The sequence below is a fragment of the Rhagoletis zephyria genome, unplaced genomic scaffold, assembly GCF_001687245.7.
Source record: "Rhagoletis zephyria isolate East Lansing unplaced genomic scaffold, Rhagoletis_zephyria_1.1 Rzeph_scaffold_07070, whole genome shotgun sequence".
Taxonomy (NCBI): Eukaryota; Metazoa; Arthropoda; class Insecta; order Diptera; family Tephritidae; genus Rhagoletis; species Rhagoletis zephyria.
Genome location: NW_016164153.1, coordinates 12,494 through 21,224, shown reverse-complemented (window position 1 = coordinate 21,224; position 8,731 = coordinate 12,494).

The window sequence follows — 8,731 nt, the reverse complement described above, 5'->3', positions numbered from 1 at the left end:
CCCCACTGCGATGGAAAGATCAGGTGGAGAAGGACTTGGCTTCACTTGGCGTTTCCAATTGGCGTCAGTTGGCACAGAGGAGAAACGACTGGCGTGCTTTGCTGAACTCGGCCAAAATCGCTTAGGCGGTTACAGCGCCAAAAAAGAAGAAGAAGAAGAAGAAGAGGTGTTGCGAGAATTCGTCGCGGTCCTTCTGAATGTGAAAATGATGGGTTTGTTGTATTTTTGGGTTTTGAACTTGGGTATATTTAAGTTTTTTCTCAACCGATATCACCTTGTATTAATTCACTTTGGTGCAGCGTGCAGCAATAAAGGAAACGAGCTTTAGCCGACAGTGGCGCTGGAGTTAGGGTGTCAGTGCCAAAAAACTTGCGCCGTTACCCAGGCCTACTTACATCATCTGATTGCAGTTTTGCTACACAAAAATGATACCAAAATAGTTTTCCCACATTTTCTTTTCATTAGCAACCTCTTACTTTCATTCTTATTTTGGTTTGGCCAGCCAATTAACAATAAAGGTATTCATCAAACCTTATAAATGCATTGTAAACCGTATAAACTTATAATTGTGTAAACCTTATAAATTAACTGTCAAAATTTGTATGGAAACTCGTTTACACATTTCTGATAAATTTATCCAGCGATTTCACTAAATAAGCTTGATAAACTGAAGACAATGCAACTCTGTCGCAACTCTAGCTATGTTTTCTTAGGCAATAATCGGGATCCGCATACAAATTTTGCACGCATATTCAACAACGATATGATCCTGATAGAGATCTGGTTCAATTATTATCCCGTCTGTTTGTTTTGTTTCACTGATAATTCGCAAAGTTTGGTAGCCGTGATAAATGAATTCATACACAACCAGACATTCTGCCATTGTTTCTTATAACTTGCTTCAAATAAATAGCCTTTATGTTATATGTACATTTATTTAAATAGATATCTCGTAAATATAATTTTTTCCAATTTAGTGAGGTAGTTTCTATAATTTCTTTATCCCCGTGCTAGTAGTATAAAGTTAGTGACACTGCGCTTTATAACCAAAGAAGAACGACTATTGTCGCATGTGTAAACGAAAAGAGAGTGTGGGTCGTTCATATAACAGAGTGCATAAACTTATAAGATTATCTGCTTGATAAAGTTATCGGTTTAGATGAATACCACTAATAAATACGAAATAGCGTATTAAATATGAGAAAATACGACTTCCACTTCGATAAATAATCGAAAAAAACTAGTAAAGACACCGATTGGAATGAGTGGAACGTGAGTTTTCAAATAGTTTTCAGCGAAAACTGGTTTTCGTTTGACAGATTTCACATGGACGAAAACACATGTTTTAGGTCGAAAACCAGTTTTAGCGACGAAAACATGTTTTCGTTGTCGGTCAGAACATGGTATAAGGTTGCCAAAAAAATCTAAAATAATGGAAATATTTTTGGTACACTTGTATGTTGTCCGTATCTGCTTTTTTGTTGATCGTATTCTCCCTTTTTTCCAATATTCTTAAGCTTTCCAAAGTGTATCTCGTCTTTTCCCTCTTTTCCTTGTCAATAATCCTAGTGTTAGTGAAATCAGCTGTGTGGCCGCTGTTTAATATGTGCTGTGATAGGGCTGTGCTGTGTTTTTGTTTCCTTATGTCTGTTTGATGTTCGGCTATGCGAACACCTAATGCGCGTTTTGTTGTCCCTATGTACACTTTATCACAGTTTTCGTTCTCTTTGCCCTTACATACGCGAACTAATAAAACAAGAAACAATGCGAATAGGAAATCAGCAATATAAAACGCCAACCACAGCAACAGCAAATACACCAAAGAAGTACTACAGCGTCACTTACATCTCCAAGCTCAGCGAAAACTTTGATCACAGCACATTTAAGGAACAAAACATAACTCTCGCCTACAAAACAAGTAACACGTTAGCCAGAATCTACACAAGAACAAAAAGCCCACTAGACATACAGCAACAAAACAACGTTGTTTATGAAATAAAATGCCAGGGCAAAGAGAACGAAAACTGTGGTAAAGTGACCATAGGGACAACAAAAGGGGCGACTTTACCTTAGGTTTTTTTTTTACAAATTATAAAAAAAAAATTTCTGCAGCTTTTGCTGAAAGTTAAATAGAAGCTCTGTGCATAATTTCAAAAGTTACAAATTTTGAGTTGTGACTCTTTTCAAGACGGTGTGCGATATACTGGTGTTTTGTATGTAAGTTTTAATAAGTGGAAAAAGTCTAGTGTACTAACCGTTCATCTATAGAACACCCAAAAAAGTACAAAACGTTAAAATTAAATTTTAACTTGTAACGTAGCTTCGCCTACGCTACAATAACATATTCGACATCACCCTAGCATGCGCCTTACAACTACACATAGGTACAAATATATAAACATACATACATACATACAAGCAGACGTACACACAAACTAACATAGCAACAAGACTAAAAGCACCCCTATGTACATACATACATGCATACATACGCATACACGATAGCTGGCATGGTAAGCACATACAAATTTCGCAAACGCCAACTTGGATAATCATGCGCACCAACATGTGGAAGAAATTCGCTACACAAAACACATAACGCGGAATAAGCTTACTCACTTCTCAAACAGCTCATACAAAACCAGAGCTAAAACTGCCAGCATGAACTCAACCAGCATCAGTTGTCCGTAGGTAAGCACGGAGCGCATCCTGAGCTTCGGGCCTATTTGGGGTGCTCTTGGTTTTCCTCCTCGGAGGAAGACTGATTGGTTGAAGGGGGCTGCAAGGGGGGAATCCCCCTCAATCCCGCGAACCACCTCCCTGCAGAGCCTAGCGGCCACGAATACATACAGGGGGACTGGGCAACCTTTCGATGCCCTGGAGGACCGCACTACTCATCAGTTGTCCGTAAGTATCACCAATCTGGACCGCCAGCACCGCTACCGTCCTAAGGCCGAGACCGCTATCGAGGACCGCCCGCTATTCACCGTCATCCAGGGTCGACGCAATAATCATCCCACCGCTAGGGCCCGCACCGCTGTTCTAATCACCGGGGCGAACCACCTCCCTGCAGCGCCTAGCGGCCACGAAAACATACGGGGGGACTGGGCAACCTTTCGATGCCCTGGGAGACCGCACTACTCATCAGTTGTCCGTAAGTATCACCAATCTGGACCGCCAGCACCGCTATCGTCCTAAGGCCGAGATCGCTATCGAGGACCGCCCGCTATTCACCGTTACCCAGGGCCGCCGCAATAATCATATCACCGCTAGGGCCCGCACCGCTGTTCTAATCACCGGGGGCCGCTACTATTACTGCCGCCCCAAGGCCGACATTTCTACCGAGGACCACCCGCTATTCACTGTCATAAAGGGCCGCCGCAATATCATCATTATCGCTAGGGCCCGCACCGCTGCTCTAACCACTGAGCCGCGCTATTACCACTGCCGCCACAAGGCCGAAGCTACAACCGTGGCCCGCCCGCCATCATCGCAGAGGGCCGCTGTCACCGTTGCCACTATCAGGGCTCGCTGCTACTGTCTTAATCACTGTGCCGCCACAATTATCGTCGCCCCAGGCCGCCGTTGCTACCCGTCACGAGTACAGTAATCGCTACTGCGAACGTCAACCATCGTCCTCCAGGACCGCTGTCACCGTCGTAGTTAAAAAGGGCCACATTCTCCCTTTGCCACAATCAGGGCTGCGTACAACACCACTGCGGGAGGTCGCTGCCGCCCTCATCATTACCTGGGCCACTGCCAATATCTCCGCTGAGGCCGCCACCCCCACTGCAAGGGAACTGCAGGCAGCCGTCGCAGTCGCCGTCACAAACGCCGCGACTGCTCTCATTGCCACGCTCTTCACTACGACTGACGCGTACCACTGCCAATCTTGCTGTCACTAGTAGCACTCCCGCCGCCGTATAATTACCCCCCGAATAATCTCCGACACCGACTGACGACTCTCTCTCTTTACCTTCAGCTCTCCCCTGCACGACAAGTTGCCGGCCTTCTAGACAGCCGCGTGTGTGTGTGGGTGTGTTCGTCTTAATACACAAATCATTGCGTTTTATTTGGTGGGGGTTAGTGGGACCTTCGCTGGACTCTGGAGCGGCTGAGCATACTTCAGCCTTCGACAAAACCCACCTCATGTACTAAAAAACCAAATGTATTTAAATTAGGATACTCAAGATCTAATTTTTCAATGTACCCAATATAATGATTAGCAAGACTGATTGGAGAAAATGTAGAAAACATTACTAAACAATTTAAATTTGTAAAAAACCAAATGTAATTCAATTACGATATTGAAGATGTTACTTTTAAATGTAACTAATATAATTATTAGCAAGACTGATTGGAAAAAATAGTAGAAAACATGACTAACAAATTGAAATTTGTAAGAAAAACCAAATATAATTCAAATCAAGATATTGAACATGTAATTTTTAAATGTAACAAATATAATTTTTAATAAATTAATTTGTATGCATTATATCAGTTACATCATTACTATTTGTATATTTCCTCACATAGTCCCTTTGAATAAAGGATTTGTTTGAATTCCATTCATTTTGTTTAATATATACTGGAATTTCAATGCAACCAGGGTTTATTTTGAATATTTGGGAATATTTGTCGGTACGATTTTTCTTTGATCAGAATTTTATGTGAATATTCATTTATTTCATTTTAATATCTATATGGCATGTTTATTATACCATAAAAAAGTTAATTCATTGTCTATTGTGTAGATCAGTGGAATCCGCTTCATATATTAAATTAAATTAAAAAAAACCCCATTTCAGCACTACCACACTACTTTTCTCCCTACCTTTTCATAAAAGGGATAAAATGGTTACCCGCTTTCTCTTCCTTCTCAAATGCAACCTTACAAGGCAGTCGATTGACACAAATGTAAATATTTATCTAACCTTGTATTATTGAATCATGGTAGTTTTTCACCAATTGTCTCCGAGGATTACTTTTGGGTTGTGTGCAAGGGCGTAGCCAGGATCTGATTTGAGGGGGGCCTAAATGAAATATAATTGTTCATTTTTTGATATATATTTTATTTAATTATTTTTACACTAATAACAATCGTCTTGGATTTTCAGCAAACTTTTCGATTATTTTCTCCTGAATCATCTCGCGGTTTTCGGTAACGAGTTTTCTATGGACGCTCATGAGGCATAGTCCAGAAAGCCTTTCTGCTCCTGTTGTGCTTCTGAGCCAGGTTTTTACTCTACGAAGTGTACTAAACGATCGCTCCACAGTCGCAGTTGTGCATGGAAAAGTACTCAAAATAGAAATACACTTGTTTATCGCTGGTAGAAATTCATTTGCTTCTTTGAATAGATCTACAACTTCAAGATTCTTCAAATATTCTTCGGACAAGTTCTTTTTTTTCATAAAATGTACCAAAGAATGAGTTCACTGCCAATATCGATATCATAGAACTGTTGAAAATGCTTCGCGTTCTTCTCTTCACTGGAACATTTAATCAAATACAAGGGGTGCAATCTAGATAGCGAAAAAGCTGGATTGTTTGCATTGGAAAAGCGTAGTTGTGAAGAGGCCGTTAGTGAATCCAGATACGGTATTATTATAGACTAATTTTACTAATTTTCATTGGCCGATGGGGGTTACTTCAGTTTTTTTGTTTACCTGCCAAACGTGGTAGAGAAATTTCTACTCCTAGATCGGCTGTAATAATACGAGATTTATTAATCTCTATTAAACTCTGTAGTGACTCCTTCTGCATTCCTGCGATCGTTCTTAACCACCTCCAAAATATTTTCAATATGCTGACCAACGGCACTGAGGTCTATTGTCTTCATTTGCAAAATGTTTGCTGTAGGTTCCAGCAACGTTGAATATTTAGCAATTGTCATTAAAGCAATGATGAATATCGGCCTTGTTATTGCAGCACACAATTGATACGCAGACTTTCTTGTGGAAAAGTTTCCCTCCGTTGACAACTTTTCTAAAGCTTCCACAACTTCAGGAAAATTTTCTGAAAATCTCCTGATAGCCTTATATTGTTCCGACCATCTTGTTTCACACAAATGTGATATATTAGGAGCATAATTCTTGCGTGTCGTTGATTCGCGAAAAAAGTTTATCACATCCTTTAGGGTAGAAATAGTATTTCTTATTTCTGGAACCTCGTTTAACTCATTCACAACAAGATTCAATTTGTGGCTACAGCAGTGGAAGTATTGTGCACGAGTATATTTCCTTCTTAAAATCGCTTGTAGAGCTGCCATCGAAGTCAAATCCAACGCAACATTCAGGGGTGAGCTCGTGGCGTATCAAAAAATTGTATATTTCCCTAGCAATGGTAGAAGCGTCTTCTAATGAAAGCTCTGCAAACCCAACAAACTCTTCTCTTATTTTCCCCATAGATTTGTCATAAAAGTGTAAGCCAATTGAAAGCTGCTTTTTTAACGTCCGCTATTAACAGAGCTTTAATAACTTCCCCGGATATTTTTATCAACTCATTTTGAATTTGGGGTGAAGTATAAACTGCGTTTGGGCGGCATTTTTCTAGATGGTTCTTTAATTTAGTGTCACCCGAATCGATTCGCATGTTTATTAGATCTATTAAAAAGCCCCCATCCCATTCTTTGCCACTGAGTGGCATATCGTATGTACCGCAAAATAATATGCATGATGGGCTAATTTTAAAATGAACCAAGTTTCGATTGATTGCGGTTTTTATTAAGGTTTAAAACCGAATAACAATCATTCAAAAAAACCCAATATGCAAAAATGCTACCTTGTGATTCTGTTTTATAGAAAGCGTAACTTCATGAAAAACTGAAGCCTTATGTGGAAATTGAGAGAATAATTACGAATTAGATTACGCATAAAATTTTGTAATTTTTATTTATTGATTTTTAAAATATATATAGCTTAGATTTCGAAAACTATTGAACCGATTTCCTAAATATGGACACAGTGATTGAAGAGCCTTTCATTCATATATATATATATATATATATATCTATATATATAATTTATACATATTGCGAAAAAAAGGTTAAAAACGAAATTATGGCATTTTCTTTTATAAAAATGTATGTTTTTCTTTAAAAAAATACGTAATTATTTATATTAACAGATATGTTTATCAGAAAGAGTACAAAAATACCGTTAATTTGATATATGACTTGTAGCAAAAAATTCTTGTGGACATCATATTTGACTAAATATATATAAAAATATAGTTTTATATGAAAAAGGAAAAGCGCCGCAGGCAAAAATTTGCAATAAAAAATAGCGCGATAGAAAATCTTACTCTCTTTAGTTTTTATAAGAATTTAATTGAAATAAAAAAATACTAAAAAATATATACAAACCATTTCTTGAATCACCTTATTTGTTATAAGATTGAGTTGTAGAATTAAATGGATAATTAATCAAGCTACGCTATCCACAGTTTTTTGCGTAGAATTCCTTTCTGCGTAGGCGGCCTTCGGCCACGCTTAGGGATTATAACCCTCACTACGTAGAACTCTTCTTTCTGTGTTGCCAAATAAAAGGGGCTGAACACCTTTTGCAGAGAACATCTTTCCGCGTAGGCGGCCTTCGGCCGTACTTAGGAATTATAACCCTCGCAACGTAGAATTCTGCTTTCTGTGTTGCCAAAGAAAAGGGCCAGAACACCTTTTGTAGAGAACACTTTACTGCGTAGGCGGCCTTCGGCCGCGCTTAGGGATTATAACCCTCATAACGTGGAATTCTCCTTTCTGTGTTGCCAAAGAAAAGGGGCAGAACACCTTTTGCAGAGAACACCTTTCTGCGCAGGCGGCCTTTGGCCGCGCTTAGAGATTATAAGCCTCACTACGTAGAATTTTTCTTTCTGCGTGCGAAGAAAAGGAACAGAAATCCTATTGCTATTAAATACAGAATTTCCCGAAAGTGTACACTTAAAACATCACAAATGAATAAAAGCTAATAAATACGTGTCAAATTGAGTTCATTTATTCCATTCATTTCGTGAAATCCATCAAAACATAGTGCGGAAAGTACAAATGTTTATTTTGCAAATAACTCTTTAATGAATTCAAAATGTTAATTTCTGGTCTCGGATTGTTATTATTGGCGGTAAGACGCGTCGACTGATACCACTCTCGAACTTTTTCCGTCCATTTTGACCTGCTTTCGCTAAAGTGCATTGCTACCATAGGTCTTTTCGAGGATAAAATACACACATGCAATTGTGGTATTTATGAACAAAATTTAAGTTAAGTATAGTGTCAATGCTTAATTAAGAATAATATCAATAGTTAAAAATTAACGCCTGTGTTTCTCTAAACTGGAAACTCACATCGTATTTTTATTAAAAAACGTGAATTTTGTGAATTTATCAAGGAAAACTCTAATTTTCCGAATATATTTACGTCTTTATTAAAAAATAACAAGGTTTGTTTAGTTATAGAGACTTCAATGCCCACCCATACAGCTAATTAAGCACACCCATGTTTGAGCGGAACTCGTGAAAAATACTTAACATCAAAGTATAGAATGGCAGAAATATGAATCATACACACATACAATAGCAATTGCTGTGAATTGCCAAGAACGATAGAATACAAGATTGCGCATTGCCACAGAATGACATTTGTGGCAACAGGTAAAAAAAGAATATGGCGAAGAACAATGAGTTGACAGTTGTGAATTTGCAGTGAGAAAACGTGTATCCTTCACGATTCACCAATTTCTC